The sequence below is a fragment of the Hylobates moloch genome, unplaced genomic scaffold, assembly GCF_009828535.3.
Source record: "Hylobates moloch isolate HMO894 unplaced genomic scaffold, HMol_V3 SCAFFOLD_6, whole genome shotgun sequence".
NCBI lineage: Eukaryota > Metazoa > Chordata > Mammalia > Primates > Hylobatidae > Hylobates > Hylobates moloch.
In genome coordinates this window covers 128,034,570-128,054,182 of record NW_026652281.1, presented here as the reverse complement: position 1 = coordinate 128,054,182, position 19,613 = coordinate 128,034,570, and the positions used below count along the sequence as shown (strand labels likewise).

The 19,613-nt window shown below is 37.2% G+C and overlaps 1 long non-coding RNA gene across 1 annotated transcript in view; it reads left to right on the top strand.

The window, feature by feature from the left end:
• Positions 1 to 19,613, top strand: part of LOC131383789 (uncharacterized) — an 84,101-nt gene that overhangs the window by 48,260 nt on the left and 16,228 nt on the right. Inside the window, exon 6 of the long non-coding RNA XR_009214068.1 lies at positions 14,491 to 14,583. This is a non-coding gene — a long non-coding RNA (uncharacterized LOC131383789). The remainder of the gene's footprint in view (positions 1 to 14,490; positions 14,584 to 19,613) is intronic.

Below are 19,613 nucleotides of genomic sequence, written 5' to 3'. Positions count from 1 at the left end.
GAATCGCCACACTGTCTTCCACAATGGTTGAACCAGTTTACAGTCCCACCAACAGTGTAAAAGTGTTCCTATTTCTCCACATCTTCTCCAGCACCTGTTGTTTTCTGACTTTTTAATGATCGTCACTCTAACTGGTGTGAGATGGTATCTCATTGTGGTTTTGATGTGTATTTCTCTGATGGCCAGTGATGATGAGCATTTTTTCATGTGTCTGTTGGCTGCATAAATGTCTTCTTTTGAGAAGTGTCTGTTCATAACCTTTGCCCACCTGTTGATGGGGTTGTTTGTTTTTTTCTTGTACATTTGTCTGAGTTCTTTGTACATTCTGGATATTAGCCCTTTGTCAGATGAGTAGATTGCAAAAATTTTCTCCCATTCTGTAGGTTGCCTGTTGACTCTGATGGTAGTTTCTTTTGCTGTGCAGAAGCTCTTTAGTTTAATTAGATCCCATTTGTCAATTTTGGCTTTTGTTGCCTTGTTTTGGTGTTTTAGACATGAAGTCCTTGCCCATACCTATGTCCTGAATGGTATTGCCTAGGTTTTCTTCTAGGGTTTTTATGGTTTTAGGTCTAACATTTAAGTCTTTAATCCATCTTGAATTAATTTTTGTATAAGGTGTAAGGAAAGGATCCAGTTTCAGCTTTCTACATATGGCTAGCCAGTTTTCCCAGCACCATTTATTAAATAGGGAATCCTTTCCCTATCTCTTGTTTTTGTCAGGTTTGTCAAAGATCAGATAATTGTAGATGTGTGGTGTTATTTCTGAGGGCTCTGTTCTGTTCCATTGATCTATGTCTCTGTTTTGGTACAAGTACCATGCTGTTTGGGTTACTGTAGCCTTGTAGTATAGTTTGAAGTCAGGTAGTGTGATGCATCTAGTTTTGTTCTTTTGGCTTAGGACTGACTTGGCAATGCGGGCTCTTTTTTGGTTCCATATGAACTTTAAAGCAGTTTTTTCCAATTCTGTGAAGAAAGTCATTGGTAGCTTGATGGGGATGGCATTGAATCTATAAATTACCTTGGGCAGTATGGCCATTTTCATGATATTGATTCTTCCTATCCATGAGCATGGAATGTTCTTCCATTTGTTTGTATCCTCTTTTATTTCGTTGAGTAGTGGTTTGTAGTTCTCCTTGAAGAGGTCCTTCACATCCCTTGTAAGTTGGAGTCCTAGATATTTTATTCTCTTTGAAGCAATTGTGAATGGGAGTTCCCTCATGATTTGGCTCTCTGTTATTGGTGCATAAGAATGCTTGTGATTTTTGCACATTGATTTTGTATCCTGAGACTTTGCTGAAGTTGCTTATGAGCTTAAGGAGATTTTGGGCTGAGACAATGGGGTATTCTAGATATACAATCATGTCATCTGCAAACAGGGACAATTTGACTTCCTCTTTTCCTATTTGAATACCCTTTATTTCCTTCTCCTGCCTGATTGCTCTGGCCAGAACTTCCAACACTGTGTTGAATAGGAGTGGTGAGAGAGGGCATCCCTGTCTTGTGCCAGTTTTCAAAGGGAATGCTTCCAGTTTTTGCCCATTCAATATGATATTGGCTGTGGGTTTGTCATAAATAGTTCTTATTATTTTGAGATATGTCCCATCAATACCTAATTTATTGAGAGTTTTTAGCATGAAGGACTGTTGAATTTTGTCAAAGGCCTTTTCTGCATCTATTGAGATAATCATGTGGTTTTTGTCTTTGGTTCTGTTTATATGCTGGATTACATTTATTGATTTGCATATGTTGAACCAGCCTTGCATCTCAGGGATGAAGCCCACTTGATCATGGTGGATAAGCTTTTTGATGTGCTGCTGGATTTGGTTTGCCAGTATTTTGTTGAGGATTTTTGCATCGATGTTCATCAGGGATATTGGTCTAAAATTCTCTTTTTTTGTTGTGTCTCTGCCAGGCTTTGGTATCAGGGTGATGCTGGCCTCATAAAATGAGTTAAGGAGGATTCCCTCTTTTTCTATTGATTGGAATAGTTTCAGAAGGAATGGTACCAGCTCCTCCTTGTACCTCTGGTAGAATTTGGCTATGATTCTGTCTGGTCCTGGACTTTCTTTGGTTGGTAAGCTATTAATTATTGCCTCAATTTCAGAGCCTGTTATTGGTCTATTCAGAGATTCAACTTCTTCCTGGTTTAGTCTTGGGAGTGTGTATGTGTCGAGGAATTTATCCATTTCCTCTAGATTTTCTAGTTTATTTGTGTAGAGGTGTTTATAGTATTCTCTGATGGTAGTTTGTATTTCTGTAGGATCGGTGGTGATATCCCCTTTATTATTTTTTATTGCATCTATTTGATTCTTCTCTCTTTTCTTCTTTATTAGTCTTGCTAGCAGTCCATCAATTTTGTTGATCTTTTCAAAAAACCAGCTCCTGGATTCATTGATTTTTTCAAGGGTTTTTTGTGTCTCTATCTCCTTCAGTTCTGCTCTGATCTTAGTTATTTCTTGCCTTCTGCTAGCCTTTGAATGTATTTGCTCTTTCTTCTCTAGTTCTTTTAATTGTGATGTTAGAGTGTCAATTTTAGATCTTTCCTGCTTTCTCTTGTGGGCATTTAGTGCTATCAATTTCTCTCTACACACTGTTTTAAATGTGTCCCAGAGATTTTGGTATGTTGTGTCTTTGTTCTCGTTGGTTTCAAAGAACATCTTTATTTCTGCCTTCATTTCATTATGTACACAGTAGTCATTCAGGAGCAGGTTGTTCAGTTTCCATGTAGTTGAGCGGTTTTGAGTGAGTTTCTTAATCCTGAGTTCTAGTTTGATTGCACTGTGGTCTGAGAGACAGTTTGTTATAATTTCTGTTCTTTTACATTTGATGAAGAGTGCTTTACTTCCAACTATGTGGTCAATTTTGGAGTAAGTGTGGTGTGGTGCTGAGAAGAATGTATATTCTGTTGATTTGGGGTGGAGAATTCTGTAGAAGTCTATTAGGTCTGCTTGGTGCAGAGCTGAGTTCAATTCCTGGATATCCTTGTTAACTTTCTGTCTCCTTGATCTGTCTAATGTTGACAGTGGGGTGTTAAAGTCTCCCATTATTATTGTGTAGGAGTCTCTCTTTGTAGGTCTCTAAGGACTTGCTTTATGAATCTGAGTGCTCTTGTATTGGGTGAGTATATATTTAAGACAGTTAGCTCTTCTCATTGAATTGATCCCTTTACCATTATGTAATGGCCTTCTTTTTCTCTTTTGATCTTTGTTGGTTTAAAGTCTGTTTTATCAGAGACTAGGATTGCAATCCCTGCCTTTTTTGTTTTCCATTTGCTTGGTAGATCTTCCTCCATCCTTTTATTTTGAGTCTATGTGTGTCTCTGCATGTGAGATGGGTTTCCTGAATACAGCACACTGATGGGTCTTGACTCTTCATCCAATTTGCCAGTCTGTGTCTTTTAATTGGAGGGTTTAGTCCATTTACATTTAAGGTTAATATTGTTATGTGTGAATTTGTTCCTGTCATGATGATGTTAGCTGGTTATTTTGCTCGTTAGTTGATGCAGTTTCTTCCTAGCCTCGATGGTCTTTACAATTTGGCATGTTTTTGCAGTGGCTGGTACCGGTTGTTCCTTTCCATGTTTAGTGCTTCCTTCATGAGCTCTTGTAGGGCAGGCCTGGTGGTGACAAAATCTCTCAGCATTTGCTTGTCTGTAAGGTATTTTATTTCTCCTTCACTTATGAAGCTTAGTTTGGCTGGATATGAAATTCTGGGTTGAAAATTCTTTTCTTTAAGAATGTTGAATATTGGCCCCCACTCTCTTCTGGCTTGTAGAGTTTGTGCCGAGAGATCAGCTGTTAGTCTGATGGGCTTCCCTTTGTGGGTAACCAGACCTTTCTCTCTGGCTGCTCCTAACATTTTTTCCTTCATTTCAACTTTGATGAATCTGACAATTATGTGTCTTGGAGTTGCTCTTCTCGAGGAGTATCTTTGTGGCATTCTCTGTATTTCCTGAATTTGAATGTTGGCCTGCCTTGCTAGGTTGGGGAAGTTCTCCTGGATAATATCCTGCAGGTTGTTTTCCAACTTGGTTCCATTCTCCCCATCACTTTCAGGTACACCAATCAGACGTAGATTTGGTCTTTTCACATAGTCCTATATTTCTTGGAGGCTTTGTTCATTTCTTTTTATTCTTTTTTCTCTAAGCTTCTCTTCTTGCTTCATTTCATTCATTTGACCTTCCATCACTGATACCCTTTCTTCCAGTTGATCGAATCGGCTACTCAAGCTTGTGCATTTGTCATGTAGTTCTCATGCCATGGTTTTCAGCTCCATCAGGTCCTTTAAGGATTTCTCTGCATTGGTTATTCTAGTTAGCCATTTGTCTAATCTTTTTTCAAGGATTTTAACTTCTTTGTGTTGGGTTTGAACTTCTTCCTCTAGCTTGGAGAAGTTTGATCGTCTGTAGACTTCTTCTCTCAACTTGTCAAAGTCATTCTCCATCCAGCTTTGTTCTGTTGCTGGTGAGGAGCTGCGTTCCTTTGGAGGAGGAGCGGTGCTCTGATTTTTAGAATTTTCGGTTTTTCTGCTCTGTTTTTTCCCCATCTTTGTGGTTTTACCTACCTTGTCTTTGATGATGGTGACGTACAGATGGGGTTTTGGTGTGGATGTCCTTTCTGTTTGTTAGTTTTCCTTCTAACAGTCAGGACCCTCAGCTGCAGGTCTGTTGGAGTTTGCTGGAGGTCCACTCCAAACCCTCTTTGCCTGGGTATCAGCAGTGGAGGCTGCAGAACAGCAAATATTGGTGAACAGCAAATGCTGCTGCCTGATTGTTCCTCTGGAAGTTTTGTCTCAGAGGGGTACCTGGCCGTGTGAGGTGTCAGTCTGCCCCTACTGGGGGGGTGCCTCCCAGTTAGGCTACTCGGGGGTCAGGGACCCACTTGAGGCAGTCTGTCTGTTCTCAGATCTCAAGCTCCATGCTAGGAGAACCACTACTCTCTTCTAAGCTGTCAGCCAGGGACACTTAAGTCTGCAGAGGTTTCTCCTGCCTTTTGTTTGACTATGCCCTGCCCCCAGAGGTGGAGTCTACAGAGGCAGGCAGGCCTCTTTGAGCTGCAGTGGCCTCCACCCAGTTTGAGCTTCCCGGCCACTTTGTTTACCTACTCAAGCCTCAGCAATGGCAGGCGCCCCTCCCCCAGCCTCACTGCCGCATTGCAGTTCGATCTCAGACTGCTGTGCTAGCAATGAGCAAGGCTCCATGGGCATAGGACCCTCTGAGCCAGGCGCAGGTTATAATCTCTTGGTGTGCCGTTTGCTAAGACTGTCAGAAAAGCACAATCTTTGGGTGGGAGTGACCCAATTTTCCAGGTGCCATTTGTCCTCCCTTCCCTTAGCTAGGAAAGGGAATTCCCTGACCCCTTGCGCTTCCCGGGTGAGGTGATGCCTTGCCCTGCTTCAGCTCACACTCAGTGCACTACACCCACTGTCCTGCACCCACTGTCCAACAATCCCCAGTGAGATGAACCCAATACCTCAGTTGGAAATGCAGAAATCACCCGTCTTCTGCGTCACTCATGCTGGGAGCTGTAGGCTGGTGCTGTTCCTATTTGGCCATTTTGGAACTGCCAATTTATTTTCCTCTCACCTTCCCCAGTTTTCTTTTGAAAATCTTTTGGAGAAAGCATTTTAGAAGAAAATGGGTCTCTGGTTTCAGGTTTTGTTTCATCTCTCATGGCTAGGATGGTTTATTCCTAGATAAGTAGGTCCCACATTATTAGGAAAGCTCAATTTTAGCAGATTGTGAAGTCTCATGGCCTATGAAGATAAAATAGGTGGAGGAAGGGAGAAAAATAACAACAAAAAAAGAACACTTCTGGAAAATCAATATAGGCAATATTACTCAAATAATATTGTAGGCAGGTATAAAAGTGTCTTATGTATGTCAATAGGTTGCTGTTATTTTCTTCTGACATATAAGTTGTCTAGTTTCAGTTCACTAGGCTTTAAGAAAACACAGCTTAGTTTTCAGTGATTTTAAATTAGAAAAAAAGTAAGAAGAAAAGAAAGAAGGAGAAATAATTGAAAACATTATTTTGGAGACTTATTGCCAGGAAAAATTATAATTCAGTCTAAATTGTAGAAAATAATAAAAATCAAAAAATATTAGGCAAGACCAGAATCTAACAAGTGTACTATAGTTTTTGAAACATAATTTTTCTATCTCCAGTTTCCCATTTTTTCTAAAGACAAATCATGGTAGGACAAATTTGCCTTATTATACTTGGCCAGAATATTTGTATAAAGTGTAGCAAGAATAATTATTTTTCACATAGGCTTTTAAAATTGCCTTTGATGGAACTTTGTTCCATAGAAGGAATCTCAGATAAGACTTTTTTTAAGCTGAGCCCAGCCATGGCTTTGTACCATCAAATACCTATGAGTTGGGTAAATTCCTCCCCTGTTTAGGTCTCATGATAACTTGGGGCTCCTGAGCCTGTCAGAAAGTGACATTCTTTACTTACCACAGATCAGGAACCCTGTAGAGGGACTGTGTAGACAAGTATGAGGCTAGTTTTCCCAAGGGGATTTTATTGGCTCTATAAATCAAGTTTGAGTCCTTAAATGAAAGCACACCATTCCAGTCAAAGCCTTGGTAAAATAAACAGTTTCTCCAATGGTGTCCTGTTGCAAAAGAAAGCATTCTTATTGTGCTTATGCAAATAACTAAATTGCTGCAAGTTAACAACACTCACAAATAGTTTCCAAATTCTGGAGAAATCAAGTAAAGACAAATATGCTCCACATTTTGTTCTTAGGAGTATACTAAGTTGTTAAAAGCTGTCAATAGTTTAAAAAAAGTTTCCTTGACTCTGAGAAAACAAAGGATCAGCAACATTTTAGGCAAAAAGTAAAAAAGATTACTTCAGTCTTCTATTAGTTCAGTCTATAGAGTTAATTCCCGTTCTGCTTGATATTCATGAACATTTCAGCTCTCTATGAGTCCTGAAAGGTTTTCCTCTATTCTCATGTCACAATCTCCAAAGTTATCAGAACCCTGCATTCAAGAACACCTGTTAGAGTTTTATAGCTGATTATAAAACCATCTTCTAAAGAGGACCAAAACAAGACAACAATTGATCATGAATGACAAGTTTTAGGCAGCCATAGTCAAAGAAATGATTGACAAGGAAATCTGTTACCTCTGTGGCAAAAAATAATTTAACATGACAATTATATCTGATAACATACACTAAAAGTCATATCAGAATTATAGGAGTTTCCTATAACTGTATAGAAATTTTATAAATATATAATGTATACATACAAATACAGCTGAAAGAAAGCCAAATACCATTTCATATGTGACAATGCTTCCTGTATGATTTTGATACCAAATAAGCCAAATATGTAATTTTTGGACTTTACAGAACCTAATATCTTAAAGGATTAATTACATCAGAAAAACACATGATTTATAATTTGATTTGGGAAGTTTGTCAAATATCAAATGTTTAAAACACTTGATATCACATAATAGGATCACAGGTCATTGTAAAATAAGTCATTTATTTAACCAAAGTGATAACTCAAGGATTTCAAAAAAGGCAAAAAGCCTTCATTGTTTGAGAGAGGAGACTTAATTTTCCAAAAAATAAGCCCTAATTAAGACAGCATGAAGCCAATTAAATTTGTTTTTCAAAATTTTATAAATGATCTATAGAATTTTAATCATCTTGGCCATAAGATATAATTTCCATAAGCGTTTTAAACCTTTATAACATTTATTAAGGAATTAATGCTTCAAGAAAACCTTGTTAATCTGACACAGAGGCCAATATTCCAGTCTTGCATCAGTGTGCCTTTGATATTAATGGTTAATTTATATAGAAACTGAAGTTATTTTATCTCTCAAAATCAGCCCTTACAATCTCACCTGCCCACCTCTTCTGTGGCAGTCTCTGGGCCTTGAGGAGTTGAATAGCTTTAATTTCTGGCTGTGTGTCTCATGAACACAGGGTACTTTGATTGGCATCTTCTATGGGGTCTGAAGATGAGGCTTTAACTGCTGTCAGTATTAAAATTTAGCAGGACTTGGTGTCCTTTTAGACCCAGGTGTCAAAGCCCTTTAACTTAATGGCATAGGACTTTAATGGACATATAGAAAGTTACAGGAATATAATAACTTTAATTTAAATTTTTTAATCTCAGTTTTTTTCTAAGCAAACCCAACTTAGTAGTAATGATATAGAAATGATTTAGATAAAGATTAAGATCTGTTTATTAGGCCAGTCACTCAAGGCAAGAGAAAAGACCTACTGCAGGGTGACTGCTGTTTCCTATGGGGAATATTATGTTAGAAGGAAACATTTCCTTTAGACCTTTAATATAAAATTTTTTTTAAAAGTGTCAGGCCCAAGTTAGAACCTGAAGAAAAAAACAGGATCTGAAAATGAGTTGAAGGATAGAGTTATTATTTCAGGCCTTTTAAGAGGGGAGAGAAAGCTGAAAACAGTGAGATGCAGTAAAAGTTGAACTTTGCATAAAATGAATTATAATGTCTTATAACTTATTAAGAGTAAAACAATACCTTAAGAAAATTTCATAGTTTGAACCAATTCTTTAGTGTATGTGTTTTTCTAATCAAAACCCAATTTCTAGAAAGACCATTATAATATCTGTTTAATTATAGACAACTTGATCATATAAAAGTTTTTAAAAATAAATCCTCTTATTATGACTTACACAAACCATTTATGACATACTTGGACTTTCTGGTTTGCCCTGAACATCCCTCTTTCTTAAACAACCAGTCATTTTATTCTAGGACAGAATTTCCCATACAAGATTCTTTCTCATATAAAATTATTTTTCTTTAAACTTTTTTACCAAAAAATACTTTTTTATTTCTACAACTTTCTTCACATCTCTCTTATTTCCTGGTTCTTTTTGCCTTGTTTTACATGTAACCTTTAAATAAACTTTGAATTAGATAAAAATTATTTATCTTTTAAAAAATGACACATATTTTTTTTAAAAAATGTTTCTCTACAATATATTTTTATTGAAAATACTCAAATAATGAAATATCTATTAATTTAATATAACTTTAGATTCTAAATTATGACAAGTTTGTCTACAAGTATTTATCCCATTACATTTACCTAATTATTTTAATTGTTTACCTAGATTATTTATGAAAACTGCTATAGTCATCATTTAAGTCATCATCATTTTGAAACCACCATTGCAAAATCATAACTGAGACAGTGAAAAAGATCTGACCTAACTGACTCCACCTTGCTTCTAACCTCCAAGCTGTCCTTGTTCATTCCTGGGTGTATGCCAAACAAACTTTGAGAGGAACTTAGTTTACAGTTTAGCTTTGAAACAAAGATGGTAACAGTCTTTTCCCAAAATAACCCCCCTTCCTGCCTGGGGACTAGACTGCCTAAAGCCTCAAGATTAGAAGTTGTGGTTATTTTACTAAATACTTTAAGATTTAGCTATATTTATTAAACCAATATCAATGTCTTATTTATTAAAAATTACACAAGCAAATATAATTCTGTTTTGAGCTAGGTGCATAGTTTTGTAACCCCTATGCTAAATTTTGACACTTTGTAGTATTTGGCAGGGATAAGTATGAAATTGCTTGATCAATGAATGCAAACAAATCTATACAGGCAATTCTTAAGACATTTCTCATATTACTTTACCAATAATTTTAAAGCTAGCTTATTTATTAAATATTTTCCTTAAGTTACATAAACTTGAAAAAGCATTTGACTAGTCTTTCCTTCTTCTGATAAAGTATTTGATTTAAGCCTTTTTATTTTTCTTTAAGCTAATTGGAGCTCTTTTATGTATTTTTAATAGTAAAACTATGTACACAACACATAAATACATAGACGTATTAGGCATACTGATAGAAGTACAACTTAGAGATTCATAAGACCTCCTTTTTTTTACCCATAGACTTGCAAACTCTTCATAACCTGTTTCATTACCCTGGAAGTTGTCAGATAAATAGCCCTAAATCTGCATATTGAAGGAAACTACCTTTAAGTGAAAAATCAGATAGCAAAATCTACATCTCATGGTACAGAGAGAAAAAGTCTGGTGGTGCTAGAGGGAGATCAAAGATGTATGCCAAATCAAACATAAAGTTATAGAAATCAATCATAGGATTCTATAAGGAGACCAATTTTATTTAGATGGGGACTACTTATCTTTTAACTGGGATCTCTAATCTCTGGGTAGACCCCACACTGAATCCTGGGTTTTCAAAAAGGGAGAATTATTATGAAGCTAGACCATGTGACGCTTTTACAGTGCACTTAAATTTTTTTTTTAAACAAAAACATTTCTAAGTGTCTAAACTACACTCTTCCTTAAAAACCCAAGAGTAGCCTCTGTTGCAATAACTATTTTAGTCAAAAAATTAGGTAACACAATACAAAAGCAACCAGTTTAAGAGCCGAGAGAGGCCGGATGCGGTGGCTCATGCCTGTAATCCCAGCACTTTGGGAGGCCGAGGGGGGTGGGTCACCTGATGTCAGGAGTTCGAGACCAGCCTGGCCAATATGGTAAAACCCTGTCTCTACTAAAAATACAAAAATTAGCCAGGCTTGGTGGCAGGTGCCTGTAATCCCAGCTACTCAGGAGGCTGAGGCAGGAGAATCACTTGAATCTGGGAGGCAGAGTTTGCAGTGAGCCAAGATCATGCCATTGCACTCCAGCCTGGGTGACAAGAGTGAGACTTCCTCTAAACAAAAACAAAAACAAACAAACAAAAAGGCTGAGATGAACTTGTCTGTTTACCCTCTTGGGGTTCCATAAGGAAAAACAAAGATTTCTCCCCAAAAGGAAGTCTGGTACCTTCTCCATTTTCTTTAAGGAATCCCAGGTTATTATAAACTGTTTTCGGTTCCTCATGCAGCAGAGGGTGCAAGAGAAAGGAGAGACAGCAGAAGTAAATAAAGAAAACATAATTCAGTAAAATGAGAAGAAAAAACTTTTGCTCAACAAAGACAAGGTCCTAGAAGAGGAAAAACAAAAACAAAAATATGAAGGCCTTTTAAATACAAACGCGCGCACACACTTACACATACACACACATCTTGGATGTTAGCTTTTAATTAAGCTGACTTTTAACCACTGAGCTCCTTTAAAAACTATTTTTAAATCTCATTACCATATTTCAGCTAGGACAAATTGATGCTATTTCAGAAGTACCAGGTATCAAACCAGAGCTTGATTTAGAAACCAAACCCAGGCTGGTAAAAAAAACAAGGCATAATCTTAGCTATGGAACTGTAGCCTGGGAGACAGCCATTGCTTTTTTGGTTTCTCCTGGCTAGCAAAAAAGTGGCCTTGTTATGTAAATAAAGCCTTTTTTGTGGGAATTTAGCCACTTTAGAGGCTTTGTACCCCATAATTTGGAACTATCCTTTGGATTTGATCAAGTCAGATACAGTTGGTCAAACTCAATGGGAAAAAGACTGAAACAACAACAAAAACAGAAACAACAAAAAAAACCAAGCAAAACAACCACACAACTTAATATGATTATTGAGTGCTCTAACGGTAAGAAGAAATTAAGACCAGCTGGTTGTTAATCTTAACTTCAGCCAAGACAAACCCCAATTCATTTACTTACCTAGGGATGGGTCTCAGACGGAAGACTGCTCTCTACCATCATAGGAGCAGAAAAAAACCGAAACTTGTCTTCCCTGTTAGAAGTCAGCTTAAACTCCATAAGGAGTTACCTGCCTTCCAAAATCATGGAAGTGGGAAAACTTGCCTTCCTTGTGTTGGAAGCAAGTAAAACTTCAAAAAAAGAAGTTGTACAGCAAAATAAACTTTAGATCTCGATGAAATTTTGGGAGATCAGGGATTATGCTTTATCAGAGATAAATGCAGTCAGATAGCCATTTATCTCAGTGATCAGAGGGATGACTTTGAATAGAATGGGAGGCAGGTTTTCCCTAAGCAGTGTCTAGCATGACTTTTCCCTTTAGCTTGGTGATTTTGGGGCCCCAAGATTTATTTCCCTTTCACACCCCCAATGTGACTGTATTTGGAGACAGGGCCTTTAGGAGGTAATTGACAATAAATGAGGTAATAAGAAGAGAAACCAGTGAGCTCACTCTCTGTCATGTGAGGACATAAAGAAACCAACACTGCTGGCACATCATTGATCTTGAACTTCCTGTCTGCAGTACTGAGAGAAAATTAATTTCTGTTGTTTAAGCTGCCCAGTCTGTCGTATTTTGTTATGGTAGCCTGAGCAGACAAAAACACTCACCCATGTCTAAAAGACTGAGTGGGGGCCGGGTGCAGTGGCTCACACCTCTAATCCTAACACTTTGGGAGGTCGAGACCAGCCTGGGCAACACAGTGAAACCCCATCTCTATTAAAATACAAAAGAAATTAGTCAGTCATGGTAGCGTGTGCCTGTAGTCCCAGCTACTCGGGAGGCTGAGGCAGGAGAATTGCTTGAGGCAGGAGAATTGCTTGAACCCTTGAACCCAGAAGGCAGAGGTTGCAGTGAGCCAAGATTGCGCCACTGCACTCCAGCCTGGGTGACAGACCAAGACTCCGTCTCTACAAAAAAAAAAAAAGACTGAGTGGGGAGCCTAGCCTCCCACCCTTGCCAAGTTGTAATGGAGAAGGCTGAGTATGGAGGCAGGAGTTTCATCCCTATTGGGTGGTAAAGAGCCCTTCTTCATCCATGCTGTCACTGAAGACCAAGGGAAGACCTTAGACTTTCTCAACCATCCTTTAGTAATGCCCTGCTCCTTTCCCACTGGGGTAGTGTCAGAGAATACTGGGGTAATGGAGAGTCAGGACTTTCACCACTTCCTAACAGTAAGGAGGATCCTCCTCTGACAACACCAGCACAGGCCACGTGGAGTGGAGGCAGTAACACAGTACTCCTCCCCCTCCCAGCCAGTGGAGAACTAGTGGGGAGCTGAAACTCCCCTTCCCCAAGAAGTGAGGAGCCTTCCTCACCTTGGGCATCAACGGAGGCTGAGTGGTAAACTGGACTCCTACCTATACCTGAAAGTAACAATGTGGTGTCACCCCCACTTCTTCTGCTGGAGTGCTGTCACAGGAAGCCAGCTACTACAGAAGGATTAATTAAGATCTAGGTCTCATAATATAATACACAAAATGTCCGGGTTTCAATTTAAAAAACATTCATAAAAAGCCAGGAAGATATTACACTGAAGGAAAAAAGACAATCATTAGATACCAATCAAGATGACACAGATATTAAAATTATCTGACAAAGATTGTTAAGCAGCCATTGTAAAAATGCCTCAATGAACAATTACAGACATGCTTGGAACAAATGAAAAACAGAACATCTCAGCAAATAAACAGAAGATATAAAGAAAAACAAAATGGAAATTTTAGAATGAGAACATACAATAACTAAAATTTTAAAACTGTGAATGGACTTAGTAGCAGAATGGCAGGAGAGGGGACAGAGAATAGTATTAGTAAGTGAAAGAACAGTAGAAATTATGCAATCTGAACAATAGAGAATAGAAGAAAAGGAAATAGAACAGCGCCTCATGGAAATATGGAACTATATTGAAAGATCTTACATTCATGTCTTTGGCATTCATGAAGGAGAGAAGAAGGAGGATGAGGCTAAAGTTCCCCAACTTAAAGTCATTTCTTTCTCTGCTCTTAAATGTATAAAGTCGTTTTACTATTTTTTTCCTGGCTCAGGTTATGTAATTGGTGTAAACATTTAAAACAATATAATAAAGGTAAAAAATTTAAAAATGAAATGGCCTTTCACTTCTTCCTTCCTCTTGGGATAGCCATATTAATAATTTGTGCTGAGTGTGCAGTGGAAATTACTGATTCTGTTGTTTTAAAAATGAAAATTCTCAACTTTTTCTGATAACTATCTAGTCTTCTGAATACCATTTGTTGAATAATTTACTTATTAGAAATGCTTCCTTTATTATTTATTAAATTCCCATTTGTGATTAGGTTTCTTCTTGCTTTTCTACTCTCCTGATGTGTCTGACTGTTTTTTGCTAAAGACAAAATTTTACATCATTTTTCTCAAAAGGCATGATATAGAATTAGGCACATGGTTTTGCAAACTATAGTGGAAATAATGAGAATGTTCGCTTCTGATTGAGCAAGAATGTACTGTTAAAGGGTCCAGTGTCATTTGAGGATGTGGCTGTGGATTTCACCCAGGAGGAGTGACAGCAACTGGACTATGCTCAGAGGACCCTGTACAGGGATGTGATGCTGGAGATCTATAGCCACCTGGTCTCAATGGGTAAGGATGGCTCCCCTGAATAACTCAGAGTTGTCCAATCAAGTGCCTCTCCCTTATCTGATTGGGTTAGGTGGGTTCCTGACCTATAATGACTTCGTGTTCTTTCCTTTGTCTAGTGAAAGTTCTTTACTTTGCAGAGGGTCACTTGGACAGCTTATTGTGGGCTCCTGCAACTGCACTTTCTCTTCTTTCTACAGTGTAGTCAACCCAATTCCTTTATGATTTCCTATAATAGGATATCCAGTTTCCAAACCAGATGTCATCTCCAAGGTGGAACAAGAAGAGCCATGGATCATAAAGAGATACATACCAAATTGGATCTATCCAGGTGAAAATGTGGCAGATGGGAGACAAGAGAAATAAATGCTCAGTTGCTTTATTTTATTTTTAACTGGCTTGTGGCTGAGGCTTAGATCTCTACCCAGATTGCTATCTCCTATTTCTTCTTGGTCCTGAGCATGTAGTAGGCATTTAACAACTAACTCATTAATAGTGAGCCATGTACAAAAAGAGGTATTTTTTTTTGGTTCACTCATCAATCATATCTTTAGTGTCTTCCTAAAAGAAATTCAAAGGCAACAGAAACAAATGCCTTTCAGGAACATAGGTTGTACAAGAAAAGGTAAGTCATCATGATTCATGGCTGTATAAAATTACATGTCAAATATAGTTATGTTTTAGGAGTTTGTGAAAATTATAGTTTGAAGAGATGTGGCAAAACTTAAGAAGGTATTTTTCAGAGCATGTAGCAGCTGCTCTGAATCATATCCTCAGTGTGGCTTAGGCAGGAGAGCAAGGGCTTGTAGGAAGAAGGACTTCTACAAATCTTTAGTTAGGAATTAACATAATTTTTCGGATGGAAATTTTCTAGGCTTACTTGACTTCAGTCAGAGATATTTATTAGGGGGTAGTGGAATATAAGCTTGGATACACAGTGTGGATGATACACACAGTTAATGTTTTATTAGTGATACTATCTTAAGCCATTTATAGTGCTATAAAGGAGTGCCTGAGGCTAGGGAATGTATAAAGAAAAGAGGTTTATTTGTCTCATGGTTCCACAAGCCATACAAAACTTCCACTCATGGCAGAAGGTGAAGGGGAGCAGGCATTATATGGTGGGGGGTGGTGGTGAGGGAGGTTCCAGGCTCTTGTAAACAATGAGTTCTTGAGGGAGCTAATAAAGCAAGAACTCATTACTGCAAGGACAGCATCAGGCCATTCATGAGGGATCCCCAAATGACCCAAATACCTCCCACTAAGTCCCACCTCTAATACTGATGATCAAATTTCAACATCGGATTTGGAGGAGACAGAGATTCAAGCTCTATTACCCTGACATTTTTTGTTGTTATATACAGCTGAGACACAATTCACATGATATACAATTCACCCATTAAAAGTAAACAACTGAGTGATTTTTAGTATATTCATAGATATGTGCAACCATCACCATAGTCAATTTTAGAACACTTTCATCACCTCAAAAAGAATCCCTGTACTCTTTAGCTATCACCCCTCTATTCACTTTCTCCATAGCCCCAAGCAACCTCTAATCTCTCTGTTTCAATAGATTTGCCTATTCTGGACATTTTATATAAAATGAGCCATATAATATGTGGTCTTTTTTGACTGGATTCCTTTTCTAAACATGATATTTGCAAAGTTCATCCACATGTATCAGTAGCATGTATCAGTACTTCATTCCTTTTTTTGGCTAAATAATATCTCATTGTATGGATATATGACATTTTGTGTATCCGTTCCTCAGTTGATGGACATTTGGGTTATTTCCACAATTTAGCTGTTATGAATGATGCTGCTGTAAACGTTCAACTAACTACAAGTTTTGATGTGGACATGTGTTTTATTTTTTCTTTGGTATGTACCTAGGAGTGGAATTCCTAAGTTATACAGTAATTTTATAGTTAACCATTTGAGGAATTGTCAGATGTTTTCCAAAAAGTGGCTGCTCTGTTTTATATTTTCCTCCAGCAGGGTCTGAGGGTACCAGTTTCTCCTTTTGGACTCTAACTACAGTAATGGGTGTGAAGTGCTGTCACATTGTTGTCTTGATTTGCAGTCCTCTGATGATGAGCATTTTTTCATGTGCTTGTTAGTCATTTGTATACCTTCTTTGGAGAAATGTCTATTCAGATCCTTTGCCCATTTTTGACTCTAACTACAGTAATGGGTGTGAAGTGCGATCTTATCGCTATCTCTCTGATTTTGACACCAAAAGTATGAGCAACAAAAGAAACGAATAGTCTTCAATAAATGGTGCTGAAATAACTGGATAGCTACATGCAAAAGAAGTTAGTTGGAACTTACACCATAGGTAAAAATTAACTTAAAATGGATCAAAGGCTAAATGTAAGAGCTAAAGTTATAAAACTCTTAGGAAAAAAAAAAAACCCACAGGGGTAAATCTTCATGACCTTGGATTTGGAAATGGATTCCTGGATTTGACACCAAAAGCATGAACAACAAAAGAAAAAATTTAAAAACTGGACTTCATCAAAATTATAAACTCTTGTGCTTCAAAGGACATTATTAAGAAAGTGAAAAGACAAGCCACAGAATGGGAGAAACTATTTGTAAATCACACATCTGATAAGGGACTTATACCTATTGCAAAAACCACAATTACTTTTGCACCAACCTAAATGAACATAATGAACTTTCATTACTTAATAATAAAAGGCAAAGAATCCAATTCAAAAATGAGTAAAGGATCTGAATAGACATTTCTCCAAAGGTGTACAAATGACTAATAAGCACATGAAAAGATGTTCATCATCAGAGAACTGCAAATCCAGACAACAATGAGATGGCACTTCACACCCATTAATGTACTTAGAGTCCATTTTGAGTTATTTTTTGCATATTTTTTGCATATAAAGTTCCACCTTCCTTTTTTTGCATGTAGCTATCCAGTTATTTCAGCACCACTGATTGAAGACTGTTCTTTTCTTTTGTTGTTCATGCTTTTGGTGTCAAATCTAAGAATCCATTTCCAAATCCAAGGTCATGAAGATTTACCCCTGTGGGTTTTTTTTCCTAAGTGTTTTATAATTTCAGCTCTTACATTTAGTCTTTGATCCATTTTAATTTTTGCATATGGTGTAAAGTTCCAACTTCCTTCTTTTGCATGAAGCTATCCAGTTACTTCAGCACCATTTATTGAAGACTATTCCTTTCCCATTTAGGAGTCTTGGTAACCTTGTCAAAAGTCAATTGACCATAAATTTAAGGTCTTCTTTTTGGATTCTTAATAATATTCTATTCATCTATTTATCTAGCCTTATGCCAGTACCATACTCTCTTGATTATTGTGTTCATAGTAAGTTTTCAGACTGAGAAGTGTCATTTCTCCAACTGTGTTCTTTTTCAAGATTATTTTGACTAGGGCTCCTTGCAATTCCATATGAATTTTAGAATCAGTGTATCAATTCTACAAATAAAGTCCTTTGGGTTCTGATAGGGATTGCATTGCACTTACAGATCTATTTGAGGAGTTTTACCATCTTAAGTCTTTTGACCCATGAATGCAAGATGTTTTGCCATTTATTTAGAACTTCAGTTCCTCCAATAATGTTTTATAGTTTTCAGAGTATAAGTTGTGTTATTCTATTTGATGTTATTGTAAATGGGATTGTTTCCTTAATTTCATTTTCAGATTGCTCATGGCAAGAATATGGAAATACAGTTAATTTTTGTATATTGGTCTGGTATCTTGAACCTTACTAAACTCGCTTATTAGTTCTAATTGTTTCTTAGTTGATTCCTTAGGATTTTCTGTATAAAGATTTTGTCATCTACAGATAAAGACAGTTTTAAATATTTCTGTCCATATTGGATGCTTTTTGGTTTTTTTTCTTGGTTAGAACCTCCAGTACAATGTTAAATAGAATAGTGAAAATGGACATCCTTGCCTTGTTCTTTTTTTTTTTTTTTTTTGAGACGGAGTCTCGCTCTGTTGCCCAGGCTGGAATGCAGTGGCGCGATCTCGGCTCACTGCAAGCTCTGCCTCCTGGGTTCACGCCATTCTCCTGCCTCAGCCTCTCCGAGTAGCTGGGACTACAGGCGCCCGCCACCACGCCCGGCTAATTTTTTTTGTATTTTTAGTAGAGACGGGGTTTCACCGTGGTCTCGATCTCCTGACCTCGTGATCCGCCCGCCTCGGCCTCCCAAAGTGCTGGAATTACAAGCATGAGCCACCGCGCCCGGCCGCCTTGTTCTTAATCATATGGGGAATCAACTAGTGTTTCACCATTAATATGATACTAGCTGTAGGTTCTTCCTAGATGCCCTTTATCAGTTTGAGGAAGTTTTCTTCTACTCTTAGTTTGTTGAGTGCTTTTATCATGAAAATGTGTTGGATTTTGACAAATGCATGTTCTGCTTTTATTAAGATGCTCTATTTATATAGTGTTTTATTGATTTGTAATTAATTGGGGGATAGTAAACTAACTTTATATTCCTAGACAAATCTCACTTGGTCATGGTGTATAATTATTTTTATACGTTGCTGGATTTCTTTGCTAGTTATGTAGGGGGTCTGCAAGACCACCATTGGTTTGATGATTTGCTAGAAGGACTCATAGAACCCAGAAAAGCTGTTATGCTCATGGTATGCCTTATTACAATGATAGAGTTTACTAGTCTAAATCTGGACTTTTGTTCATGGGAAGATTTTTATTTACTAAGTTTCTTTCCTTGATATAGATCTATTCAGATTATCTACTTTTTCTTGAGTCAGCTTTGGTAATTTGTGTCTTTCAAGGAATTTTAAAATTTCATCTAAGTTGTCAAAGTCATTGACATAAACTTTTTCATAATATTCTTTTATTGGTCATTTATGTTTGTAGCATCTTTAGATGTCTTTAATCCTTGATATTGCTACTTTATGTCTTCTCTCTTTTTCTTCACCAGTAGCTAAGATATATCAATTTTATTAATTTTTAAAAATAATTAGGTTTTGATTTCACTAATTTTTATTTATTGTTTGTTTTTTATTTCATTGATTTCCATTCTGACCTTGATGTTTTTTCCTTTCTACTTATTTTGGGTTTAATTTGCTCTTTTTTTTCCCTAGCTTTTTAAGTTCAAAGCTTAATCAATGATTTGAAACCTTTTTGTTGGCTAATATAAGCATTTAAATAGAGGTAGTCCTTGTTTTGTGTGGCAATGGGGAACCATAAAAATGACTATTGAAGCTGAAACTTTGCAAAGTAATCTTCATAATCAGTGGGAAAAATTACAATGGTTTTGTGACCATTAAGAATTTTTTCCAAAACTTTAAAAGCTGTTTTACTGTTTGTTATAAATATATAGGAAATGAAAACACAGTAAAAC